At 47.3% G+C, this 13,215-nt stretch overlaps 1 long non-coding RNA gene across 3 annotated transcripts in view; it reads right to left on the bottom strand.

Annotated features, from left to right (window-relative positions):
- The window catches only part of LOC144768016 (uncharacterized), a 463,846-nt gene that overhangs the window by 231,228 nt on the left and 219,403 nt on the right, over window positions 1-13,215 (bottom strand). For all 3 annotated transcript variants that reach the window (XR_013598416.1, XR_013598415.1, XR_013598414.1), the window contains exon 3: window positions 8,561-8,704. This is a non-coding gene — a long non-coding RNA (uncharacterized LOC144768016). The remainder of the gene's footprint in view (window positions 1-8,560; window positions 8,705-13,215) is intronic.

Below are 13,215 nucleotides of genomic sequence, written 5' to 3'. Positions count from 1 at the left end.
AAGGGCATTACCACAAATTGATAATGCCCTCCAGGGGTAGAAAATGCTGTCTTGGGTTTGGCCTCCTCAGCTAACCTGATTTGCCAATACCCAGCTGTCAAATCAAATGTACTTAAGAAGTTGGCAGAAGCCAATTTATCTATAAGTTCATCTGCTCTTGGTATTGGGTGGGCATCAGTCTTAGTGACTGCATTGAGGCCTCTGTAGTCTACGCAAAACCTCATCTCTCTCTTACCACCCTGGGTGTGAGGCTTTGGCACTAGAACTACTGGGCTAGCCCAAGGGCTATCTGAGGGCTCAATGACTCCCAGCTCCAACATTTTCTGCACTTCCGTTTTGATGCAGTCTCTAACATGATCAGGCTGTCTGTAGATTTTACTCTTGACAGGCAGGCTGTCTCCAGTGTCAACATCATGGGTACACCAATCAGTTTGGCTGGGTGTCAGAGAGAACATATGTCTGAAGGATTGCAAGACTTGCCTGCAATCCTGTTGCTGATGTTCAGTGAGGCTGCCACAAAAGACAACACCATCAACTGATCCATCATCAGGATTCTGAGTGAGCAGGTCTGGGAGAGGGTCACTCTCTTCCTCCTGTCCCTCATCTGTGGCCATGAGCAAGCTCATGTCCTTCCTGTCAACATATGCCTTGAGCCTGTTAACATGGAGCACTCTGAGAGGGCTCCTGGGAGTTCCAAGGTCCACCAAGTAGGTAACCTCTCCCTTTTGCTCAATGATGGTGTGGGGCCCAGACCATTTGTCTTTCAGAGCTGCTGGGGCCACTGGCTCCAGCACCCACACCTTCTGTCCTGGCTGGTACACAGTCAGAACAGCCTTTTGGTCATGCCAAGCTTTTTGAAGTTCTTGGCTGGCCTCAAGGTTTTTGGATGCCTTTTCCATATACTCAGCCATCCTGGAGCGGAGACCAAGTACATAGTCCACTATGTTGGTTGCAGGCTTTTTGAGAGGTCTCTCCCATCCTTCCTTCACCAAACACAGGGGTCCTCTTACAGGATGCCCATACAGAAGCTCAAAAGGGCTGTAGCCAACCCCCTTCTGTGGGACCTCTCTGTAAGCAAACAAGAGGCAGGGGATCAGGACATCCCATCTTCTTCTAAGAGGTTCAGGTAGTCCATGAATCATCCCTTTCAGGGTCCTGTTGAATCTCTCAACAAGCCCATTGCATTGTGGATGATAGGGTGTGGTGAACTTGTAGTTCACACCACACTCTTTCCACATGGCAGTCAGATATCCTGACATGAAGTTTGTACCTCTGTCAGAAACGACCTCCTTTGGAAAACCCACTCTGGAGAACACTCCAACTAGGGCTCTTGCCACCACAGGGGCTGTGGGTCCTCAGGGGAATAGCTTCAGGATACCTGGTGGCATGGTCCACCACCACCAGTATAAACTTGTGCCCTAATGCTGTCTGGGGTTCCATTGGACCAACAATGTCAATCCCCACTCTTTCAAAGGGGACCCCCACCACAGGTAGTGGTATGAGGGGGGCCTTTGTTGTGCCACCTGACTTACCACTGGCTTGGCAAGTGACACAGGAGCGACAAAACTCCTTGGTATTCTCATTCATATGGGGCCAGTGAAAGTGTGAGACAAGCCTGTCCCAAGTCTTTGTCTGACCTAAATGACCTGCAAGGGGAATTTCATGGGCCAAGGTGAGAAGGAAACCTCTCAGAGACAAGGGGATGACCAGCCTCCTGGTTGCACCAGGCTTGGGGTCTCTTGACTCAGAGTACAGGAGTCCATCTTCCCAGTATACCCTGTGGGCACCTGTGGCATTCCCTGCAGCCTCAGCAGCAGCCTGCTGTCTGAGGGGTTCAAGGGAAGGGCAGCTCAACTGTTCCTTCCCCAGGTCTGCTCTGGAGGGTCCCCCTGAGCCCAGAAACTCAACTTGATCAAGTTCAAGCTCTTTAGGCTCAGTTTCCCTCAGCTCTTCTAGATCATCCTCCTCAGAGACTTGATCCTCAACCTGGGGCAAGGGGGAAGGCAAAGCCTTACCCTTACTGCTCTTCTTCTTGGAAGGTGTCTGGTCCATAATTTCAGGATCCAGCACCTGTTCAGTGGGGCATTTTCTGGCCTGTGACCTAGTCACAGCAAGCACATGTGCTGGCAAGCCTAACATTTCCATGTGAGTCCTCTGCTCCACTTCTGACCACTGTGATGACTCCAAATCATTGCACAACAAACAATCAACTGGGAGGTCTGAACTGACTACAACTTTCTTTTGTCCCTTCACTCCACCCCAGGAGAAAGCCACAATTGCCACACTATGACTAGTAGTGACATTGCTGGCATTGGTCACCAGGAAATCAGTACCTGGCATGATCTGTCCAGGGTCCACAAAGTTAGGTGTCACCATGGTGACACTGGCACAAGTGTCCCTATAGGCCTGAGCCATCTTGCCATTAATCAAAGGTGTCTGCCTGTATTTGCCCAAAGTATTGGGACTTATTTCAGGGGACATATCCATATCCCCTGTACAGACAAGGACAGCCTGAGTGAGTGTGCCAACTAAGTTGTCAGACCCCTCAGTACCCAAGGTTAACCCAACTAATGCCTTGGGAGGTACACTACCACTACTGACTGTACTAGGGGGTGCAGTTGCCTTAGGGGCTGTAGTGGCAGGAGTTTGTCCTCCTCTTTTGGTGCACTCACTAAACCAGTGAGATTTACTTTTACAGTACTGGCACCACCTTTTTGACTGGCCTTCTTGAGTCTTCTTCTTCTGGGAAGCCTGACCCCCACCCTCTTTGGTTTGTTGGGGACCTGGTGAAGACTTCTGGTCATTTTGCTCATTCTTAACATTACCATTCTGGTCTGCTTTCTTCTGACCACCCTGGTTCTGGTTCTGGTTCTGCTTGATCCTTGTCCTGACCCATTTGTCTGCCTTCTTTCCCAATTCTTGGGGAGAGGTCAGATCTGAATCAACAAGGTGCTGGTGCAGCAACTGGTTCTGACAATTGTTTAAAATTTGTTCTCTCATCATTAGATTATACAATCCTGTGTAATCTGTAACCTTGCTACCCAGCAACCAGCCCTCCAAAGCCTTAGTGGCACAATCCACAAAGTCAGACCAGTCCTGAGACTGAGTTTTCTGGGTGTCTCTGAACAGCAACCTGTACTGCTCAGTGGTTAAACCAAACCCATCAACCAGTGTATTCTTCAGGACCTGGTAATTGTTAGCATACTCTACTCTTGTAGTGAGGAGCTTATCTCTACCTTTACCATCAAAGGAGAGCCACAGTATAGCTGCCCACTGACTCTGGGGAATGCCCTGCACAGTGCAGGCCCTCTCCAGAGCAGCCATCCATTTCTGGATATCATCCCCTTGCTTAAAGGGGGGCACTATTTTAGTCAGGTGTTTAGTGTCTAAACCCTTCTCTCTATCTCTTGGGAGATTGCTGCCACCAGTGGGAGCTAACCCACTCATCTGCTGCTCTCTTGCCAGGGCAAGCTTCTCTTTGGCCAGGGCAATTTCTTCCCTTTCAATCCTCAGTTCAGCTTGTCTCATCCTAGCTTCATGCTCCCTTCTCTGAGGGGAAGTAAATCTCCTCTGTGGAGGATTCCTTCTCCCCTGAGAAGAGGCATTAGAGTGCAGAGATCTATTGGAGTCCCTAGAAAGAGATCTATCTCTCCTAACTCCAAGGTTAGGCCCACTTCGGGTTAGTACTGGGGGTCCCCCAGATCCTAGCCCAAGTAAGTCTAAGTTGGCCCTGGTTAGCCTTCTGACTACCTCAAGACCTTTGTCTACCTCATCCCCAGAGAGTTCCTCCTGATCCTCCTCCTCAACTGCAGTAGCAATGTTGGGGAGATCTGGATCTCCAGAGGTTCCCTCTAAGGCTGGCATGTTCTCATGTAACTGAGAAAGCTTTCTGGCATCATATGTCTCTAAGAGACCTATCAGAAAGGGAATGGTGGGGTTAGACCCCTGCTTCAGTTTTCTGGAGACACAGATCTGTCTCATCTCCTGGAAACTGAGAGCTGCATATCTTGAAGTGACCTAAGGAGGGTCAACACTGACCAGGGGAGTCTCAGTAGAATCTCCCTGGGTAGACATGCTTTTCTAGTGAGGTGTAAGTGGTGCACTTACCTACACTATATGTTTGCCTACTGATCCCTTGCTAGAGTTGTAGTTTAGGGTGTGCTAGGCCCTAGGAGCTACAACAGCTGGTTCAGTAGAACTCAGAGTATTCTAAGCTAAGTTATATGTACCTTTAGTACTTATGTGATCTTTCACAAGATATTCTTAGGGCATGTGTGGTAAAACAACAGCAAGCTCAAATCCCAACCGCTGCTCACCAATGTGAGAAGTTGGCCTGATGTGCAGTGCTCACTATTCTAGTGATCACTATATATCAGTCCAAACAACCCTTATTGATGATTGGTTGTAAGTCAACCTTATAGACCAGCTATCCTAGTAGCATGGATACGAGCAGTCTAAGGCTAAGACTCTAGAGGGCGTGTTAAGCCAGCTGTTTTACCATCACATTACCCCATGAACACCCAGTGAAAGGACACCACACAAGTGTTATGAAAATAAACAGTGTATTTATTAGAATCACAACAACCCTGTACTCTTTATGAGGACAGGGTGCTAGGCACACAACAAAACTCTTACGAAAATACTTAAGTTAGCACGTTATACACAAATGCCCGAGGGGCACGAAAAACCATATACTTTAAAAGTGGAATGCGAAATTACTAGCAGGTAAGTACAGTACTAATAGGCTTTGGAATCGCTAGGACTTGACTAGGGAATCGTTAGATTACTACTAGGAGGCCCAGGGGACTCGGGTGCAGAGTGTGCACTCTCACGCGGGATGCGGGACAAAGTCTATGGGAGCTAGTAAAGGCAAAGTTAGTGTTCACGGGCGAACCCGACCTGGTAGGAAGAAAACGACAGTGGATCCTGACCCTAGGATAGTGAGGCTATGCTGGGACACCAAAGTGCCGAAGTTACCTAGCCCAGGGGCTGCAGCTGCATAGGTCTGAAAAGACGTCGGGGATCTCGTTGCCGGACCAGGAGCCTGGAAGAAGGAAGTTGCTGGCAGGCGACCAGTGAAGGAAAGTTCGTTGGATCCAAGCCTGGATCGAGGAAGAAGAAACCTGAAAGCAGAGGGGACCAAGTTCTTGAATCACTAGCCAGTGATTAAGTGGGCACCAGGATGGCACCGGGCGAAGTCACCGCAGTCAGGTGAGTGGGCGCTGCTGGGCTCTGCAGTCTCTCGGACCAGGAGGCGTTGTCGGCGACCAGGATGGAGGTGCGAGCTGTCCCACGAAGGTTCTTGCTGTCGACGTCGCTGGACCCAGGATTGGGCAACAAGTCTTGGCAAATGCAAGGCCCACGCGGTGGACCTAAAATGGCGTCTTGGGCGGACCAGGAGGGTCCAGGGTACTTCTCCGATGGAGGGAAGCAAGGGCCAGTCTGGAGCAACCAGACCAGCAGCAAAAATGTCGTCGGGCGTCGTCGGGAAGGCCACAAGCCAGCGGGCTAGTAGCCAAACAACGCGGTGAGCAGCCAAAAGCAGAAGGGCCCCACGCAGATCGTGGAGATGCTGGGGGGCTGCACTTCGGTGCTGGAGCTGCTCAGGGTCGGGGCTTCTCGGACCCCAAAGCACTCACCAGGAAATTACTCGGCGGGCTTGCTGGAACGAAGTCGTGCAGTCTTGAAGATGGCCGGTCCCTCGAGGTCTCGTCACACCCACGAATCTCAGCGTGACTGATGATGCAGGTAGAGGTCAGAGGTGCCAGGGAAGCCGGTTCTCGTCGAGCTGGGCAGTCTTGATCCGGAGGAGAGACTTGCAGCAGACCGCAGTGTTCTTAGATGGTGCCTGCGGATGCAGGGTGACTACTCCTTAGTCACAAGGGAGAAATCTTAGGAAGAAGTCTTGAGTTCCTTTCGTGGAAAGTAGTTTCAGGATTCAAAGATGATCTGATTTGGAAGGGGGCCAGTTCCTACCTTTATCCTGTAAAAAGGGGCTGGCACGCGACTAAGTCCTGCCCTAGGGGTGGGACTAGGAGGGGGGTGGTTACACCCACTTCCTTGGCGGGCTTTTCCCCAGCACAGGGTCTGGAGTGACCCTGGAACTGGTTCCAGCCAGCCTATGCACAGTGAGCACCGGGGTGCCACGTGCAGTCACCTTCCTCTAAAGCCCTGCCTACCTACAATACACAAAACCCTGTCTGGGACGGTGCTGGCACCGCCCCTGGCAGGAAACCCTTTGTCCTTATCTCCTGCTCTGGGAGGACTCCCAGCAGCAGGAGGGCAGACTTGTGTCTCGGTGGCAGCATCCATTTTGTGGAGCTGAGGCTCTGTTTGACTTTAACCGGGGTTAGGGGTTACATACATGTCGTGTCCCTCTAGAAGGGTGGAATGCTAACCCCGTCGCCAGAATTGGCGAGGGGTTAGTATTCCAATTCGTATGACACCTTACTCGACATGTTTTGATAAAGCGATACCAGAGTTGGCATATAACCGCGAGGATTATAATGCACTTAAGAGTATATGGTATGCGATATCATGGAAACGGCTAAGGGATGGATCCCGAAAGCCGCAGACAGGCTCAGCTCATGCCAGAGCACCATCTCACACGATTCCAAGCACTCTGCCTTCAGGATTGTTAAGGCCTGCCATAGGAGTGACTGATAGGAGATCTGTGTGTCCATTTTAGGGTTAGATATAGGTATACTATATCTACAGCAAAGGGTGAGTACACCACCTTGCCCCAGCTGTCGTGCAGCCAGTTGTGTCAGTTTAGTTAGTCAGCCCAGGGGTGGCATAATACATGCTTCAGCCCCTGGGAGACTTCTGGGTACACCTCAGCCCTGGGTACAGGGACTTGGAGAGGGCCCAGTGCCAATTCAGTACCTGAGTACAATTTGGATAGAGAGAACAGCTAGGCTGTGGGTCTGATTAGCAGGCCCACAGCCAGGGAAAGTCGTAAACCAGTGCAGCAAAAAGCAAAAATCTGGGTGATCATAGGATTGCAGACCCTACTCTCCTACAGTATGTATTGCTATTTTATTTACCGTGGGACTCCCACTCCGACGACGGGGAATATTCAAGCATGTGAATGTATGAAAGACACCCTAATACTGGAGAAACACTCAGGTATAATAACAATTGAATATACTGAAGAGTTTGAGCAGAGCTCAAAGGAGACTCCCTAGCACAACGTGCGGTAGAAAATCTGAGGAGCAGAGTGTTCTCTCAGGAGGGTTCTAGAGGTTGAGGAGTTCTGATTGGTTCAGAGAAAAGTTTGGTCTCTTTTTACATAACAAGGGATATGGGTTGCAAAAGGGAAATGGGTCTAGGCCTCTTTTCAGTTTGCTATACTACTAAGCATTGCTTTTTTATGTACCAGAGACTCCCGTCTCGACGAAGAGGAATGATTCAGGCATGTGAATCTATGAAAGCTCCAATACTGGAGAAAATCTGTTTTCCCCCAAAAAATTCAGGAATGAAATTTTCAAAGGAGGAAGTGAAAAATTGGTCAGCTAATAGTGAAGTATTAAAACACCATCTCTTTCAGAGGCAGTAATGGGAAGTAGTTCTAGATCTAATATTACAGGAGGGTGATCAGAGATCAGAATGGACCCAATGTCTGCACGTAAAATAGATTGAGTTAATGCTTTTGAGACAAATAGTCTATTCCTGATTGTGTAAGGTACGGGGGAGAAGAAAGTATATTCACGAAGTTGTGGGTGGCATAGACTCCGAGTATCAATGAGGGACCTGTGAACAATGAGATTGGTGAATTCTACTGCATTGATGATGAAATAAAAGGTGTTTTAGATGTACGATCAATGTAAGGGTCAGCAATTAGATTACAATCTCCACTGAAAATAACATATGGTGTATCTATAGAAATCAAAAGCGAGGAAATATGTGGCCAGAAGGTGTTGTCTGGTTTAGTAGGTGAGTAAATGTTAAACAGGGTAATAGGGACATCTTTAATTTTAAAGTGAATAATTAACCATCATCATCTAAGTCTTGAGAAAGAAAAGAAACTTTATGTTTTTTATTAATAAGAATTACGGTACCATTTCGCTTACTAGTGTATGGGGAGGAAAAAACATATCCTACCCGTTGTCTCTTAAGTTTAGGAACGTCTGAAACTACTAAATGAGATTCTTGTAGGAAAACAATATCTGATTTAAGATTTGATAAATGGGAAAGTACACTTTGTCTTTTAATAGGTGTACCCAAACCTTTAACATTCCAAGAGATAACACGTAAAGTTATTAATCTACCATATAAAATATAACACTTACAATATTACAGCATGAGTTCAAATGCAATAAACAATAATAATAATAAAAGAGAAAAGAATTGTAAACAGTTTTCGAGCTAGAGAATAAGAGAGAAAAGGAAAATGATGGTGAGATAAAGATTGAATTGGGATGTGAGAAAAGAAGGGAAAGTGATGTCGAAACAGAACCAAATAAGAGAAGGAGGAAAGCGGAACAAGGAAGAGAGAAGAGGAAGACTAAAAGAGGAAAATATACAATGGTAATAAAAGAAGAAGAACATCAAAACATACCTTAAACTCAAACATGGGCGGAGGGTGTTGAGGCAACAGGTCGAGAAGACGAACCAACTGAACACCTCCGGGGGAGACCATGAGGAAGGAAACATTCTAGACAATAATAAACAATGGAGGATAAAAACCGGAGCGAGACAGCACCTAAAAAGGAGGGTTAAGGGAAAAATGGGAAAATTAGTTCATTTGCAATGAACAAGGAAGAATACAAGATGAATACATGACTACAAATAAAACAAAGATGATAAGAAACGTTCTCAAAGAAAGAACGTCAAATAATTTAAACAATCGACAACAATGGAAGATAAGAATTGAAGGAAGACAACTTCTGAACTAAATGACATAGAAAAAAAAATGAATTCAATTATCAAGAACAAGGAAGACGTAAAAGAAATGCGTTACTTACCTGTAACAGCAGTTATCCAGTATTGGTATCTTTCATAGATTCACATGCCTGAATCATTCCCCGTCGTCGGGGTGGGAGTCCCCGGTAAATAATTATAGTAATGTCACATGGACATATACTTAGTACTAGGCCAGAGGCCTCACATTAGTAGCCTATCTAGGTCCTTATGTAAAAAGGACCAAACTTTGGCCAGTAGCCAATCAGCTCTTATCACCCTCCTGACCTTCCTGGAAGGAGCCCTTGTCCCTCAGATTTTCGTAAGCACCGTGCCAAGTAGTACCTACTGAGAAGACTTAGGTGAGCCCTACCAGGGGAGGTGGGTGGGTTGCATGTGAATCTATGAAAGATACCAATACTGGATAACTGCTGTTACAGGTAAGTAACGCATTTCTTATCCAGTATTATGGGTATCTTTCATAGATTCACATGCCTGAATCAGAATAGCAAGCAATAATGAGCACATTTCTAACATACATCTTGAAAGACATAATAAACTTATCATAAGTTGTTACACAGATTACATGATACTCACAACCTGATAAGAAATGTGCGACAAATTACCTGGAAGGTGGGATGAGAGGAAGAAGGCTCACCTCTAATGAAATAGATGACGTAGGACAGCCTGTCCTACTGCTGCATCCTTCATAAGTTCCGAATCTGCTTGGTGAACGTATGCGGCGTCTTCCATGTCGCCGCTCTGCAGATGTCGACAATGGGTACCCCAGCAAAGAGCGCCATGGAGGTGGCTACCGCTCTAGTGGAGTGTGCACGAACCTTTGAAGGCAGAGGATGGCCCGCCTGTTGGTGACAGAATGCGATGGCCGATGAAATCCATCTGGAAATGCTCTGTTTTGTCAATGCTAAGCCTTTCCTGGGCCTGCTAAATGCAACAAACAATTGGTTAGACTTCCGAAATTGCTCAGTCCTGTGTATGTAGAATTTGAGACATCGCTTGAGGTCCAATGAGTGCAGAGATCTTTCAGCCGCAGATGATGGATTTGGGAAGAAAGATCTCAGGACAATAGGTTCATTGAGATGGAAAGAGGACGGAACCTTTGGTATAAATTTTGGATTAGTCCTTAAGATGACTCTGTCATTCTTAAACTGGATAAAAGGGTCTTGCACAGAAAAAGCCTGCAGGTCACTCACTCTCCTTGCTGACGTGAGCGCCAGTAGTAGAGCCGTTTTCCATGATAAATATTTAAGATCTGTATTATGAATTGGCTCGAACGGGTGTTTCATTAGTTGAGCTAGTACCACATTTAGTTGCCATGTAGGTGGTGACGCTCTTACTGGAGGGAAAGTCCTGAATAAACCCTTCAGAAACTGTTTGACCAGTCTGTTGGTCCATAGGGAAGCGCCACAGGAAGAACGTCTAAACCTGGAGATGGCCGCCAGATGGACTTTTATTGAAGCGTGTGCCAGCCCTGAATTGGCTAGGTGGAGCAAATAGGGCAGAATTTGTGCTGGAGTAGAATTGAACGGATGCAATTTCTGAGCCTTACACCACAAACAGAACCTTTTCCACTTAAGGGAATATGTCTTATTAGTACTTTCAGCCCGGGCCCGGGCTAGAACGACTCTGCATTCTTGTGGAAGATCTAGATTGTGGAACTCTCTGAACTCAGGAGCCAAGCCGATAATTTGAGAGATGTTGGATCCGGATGTTGGACTTGTCCCTGGTTCATTGTAAGGAGATGAGGGCATGTCCTGAATAGGATTGGAGGTTCCAGCGATAGAAGGTGTAGTTCCGTATACCAGTGTTGGCGTGGCCACGCTGGGGCTATCAGGATCATAGTACAACTCTCTGCTTTCAATTTCCGGAGAACCCTTGGGATTAGGGGAAACGGTGGAAAGGCGTAAGCAAAGGTCTTGCACCATGTCATCGAAAAAGCATTCCCTAGGGATCCTCTCTGGGGAAGCCAGCTTGCGTAACGTTGGCATTTCGCATTCACTTCCGTCGCAAAGAGATCCAGGTGAGGCTTGCCCCAACGGGAGAACACTGAGTCGAGCATCTTCTGGTCGAGCTCCCACTCGTGGCAAATTGAGCGCTGTCTGCTTAGCGAGTCTGCCAGGATGTTGTCTACTCCTGGGACATACTCTGCCCGCAGAGAAATGTTGTGCTGGAGTAGCCACCTCCAAATTTGCTGAGATTCGCGAGACAACGTCTTGGATCGAGTACCTCCCTGTTTGTTTAAGTAGTGCATTGTGGTGGTGTTGTCCGTCCTCACAAGCACTGGGAAGCTCCTGATTCGGGGAAGAAATGCCCGAAGAGCTAAGCGTACTGCACGTAACTCTAGCAAATTGATGTGGAGTCGTTTTTCCGCCACTGACCACTGACCTTGTACTTGCAATTCCTGAAGGAACGCTCCCCATCCTTCCAGTGATGCGTCCGTGGTTATGACATAAGGAGAGACTGGGAGTAAAAAAGGAAGGCCTTTGTTCAGGTTGTCGCCCAGAATCCACCATCTCAGAGCCTTTTTCATGACCTGAGTGATCTTGATCCAGTCGTCGAAGGATCCTGTACTTTGGATCCACTGATTTGTTAAAGCTTCCTGTAGAGGTCGCATGTGAAGACGACAATGTGGAATGAGAAATATGTTGGAAGACATCATTCCTAGCAACGACTTGAATAGTCGAACCCTGACTCTCTTTTTGGTCTGAATTTGTACGGCCAGGTTGCTCAGCTTGACCGGACGTTCCTTGGAAGGGAAGGCTTTCTCCTGTTGTGTATCCAATGTCGCTCCTAGGAAATTGAGACGTTGTGATGGACGTACATTTGACTTTTCCTGGTTGAGCGTTAGACCTAAGTTCTCGAAGAGACGAAGGCAGGCGGTAGAGGATTTGGCCACTCCTGTCCGAGTAGGAGCCTTGACAAGCCAGTCGTCCAGGTAGGGAAAGACTTGATGATGATGCTGGCGAAGGTATGCCGCTACCGGAGACAGACACTTTGTAAAGATGCGTGGAGCTGACTTTAGGCCGAATGGTAAGACTCTGAACTGGTAGTGCCTGCCTGCCACTGTAAACCTCAAGAATTGTCGATGACTCTTGTGAATGAGGATATGAAAATAGGCATCCTGGAGGTCCAAGGATACCATATAGTCTTTTGAATTGAGCAGGTGTAATACCTCCTGAAGGGTAACCATACGAAAAGACTGCTTTTTGAGGTATTTGTTTAGGTTTCTCAAATCCAGTATCGGTCTCCACTGCTTCTTCTCCTTTTTTCTGATCAGGAAGAATCGGGAGTAGAATCCTCTCCCCTTTTTTTCTCGAGGAACTCTTTCTACTGCCTTTTTCTGAAGCATTAGCAAGAGTTCCTGTTGAAGTATGTTTAGATTTTTGTGTTGCGCCGGACATGGTGGATTTGGAGGAGGATGTTCCAGAAACTCCAGAGTGTGTCCGAAGCAGACTAACTGCAACACCCAACGATCTGTAGTAATTTTCTTCCAATTGTGAAGGAAGTTGGTAATTTTTCCTCCAACTACGAATTGTGGAGAAGAGGTGGAGGCCAGCTGGAGAAAGCAGTCATTGACGTCTGTTAGTGTCTTTCTTTCCTCCTCTTCCTCGAAAGGACGACTTGTTATATGAGGATTGTCCTTGTTGTTGTTGCCTCTGCTGATATTGAGGTTTGTACTGCTGGGAAGAATTATAAGAGGACTTGTAACCTTGATAGTTGCCACAAGACTGTTGTCCTCGACCTCTGGAGCCTCGAAAGGAATTCTGCTTGAATTGTAGAGAGCCTAGGGCTTTTGCCATTTCGGTATCCTTCTTAATGCCTTGCAGCATGTCATCAATATGTTCACCGAAAAGGCGCTCCCCATCAAAAGGCATGTCGAGGACTTTGGCTTGCACTTCAGGCCGGAATGCTGTGGCTTTAAGCCAGCCCTGGCGTCTTAAAACTGCTGCTCCCGCCAATTGACGGAACCCTGTGGAAGCAATATCCAGGGCCACCTCTATCATCTCTGAAGCAGAGCGTTCACCCTCCAGCAAAATCTTTTTAACCTCGTCTTTCTGGTCTTCTGGAATCGCCCCCAGATATGGGGCTATATCTGCCCATATCTGTCGATTATAGCGACCTAGTAAAGCCAGAGAATTTGCAGCCCTGATTGATAGGGCGGACATGGAGGAAAATCTCTTGCCAATGGCGTCAAGCTTTCTTCCTTCTTTATCAGGAGGAGCGGTCATTGTCGCTGACGGATTGCTGGACTTCCGCTGAGCGGCTTGAGATATAACTGAATCAGGTTTAGTT

Source organism: Lissotriton helveticus, chromosome 7, assembly GCF_964261635.1.
Source record: "Lissotriton helveticus chromosome 7, aLisHel1.1, whole genome shotgun sequence".
In the NCBI taxonomy this organism is placed as follows: Eukaryota; Metazoa; Chordata; class Amphibia; order Caudata; family Salamandridae; genus Lissotriton; species Lissotriton helveticus.
This window is presented reverse-complemented; position numbering and strand designations above follow the sequence as displayed.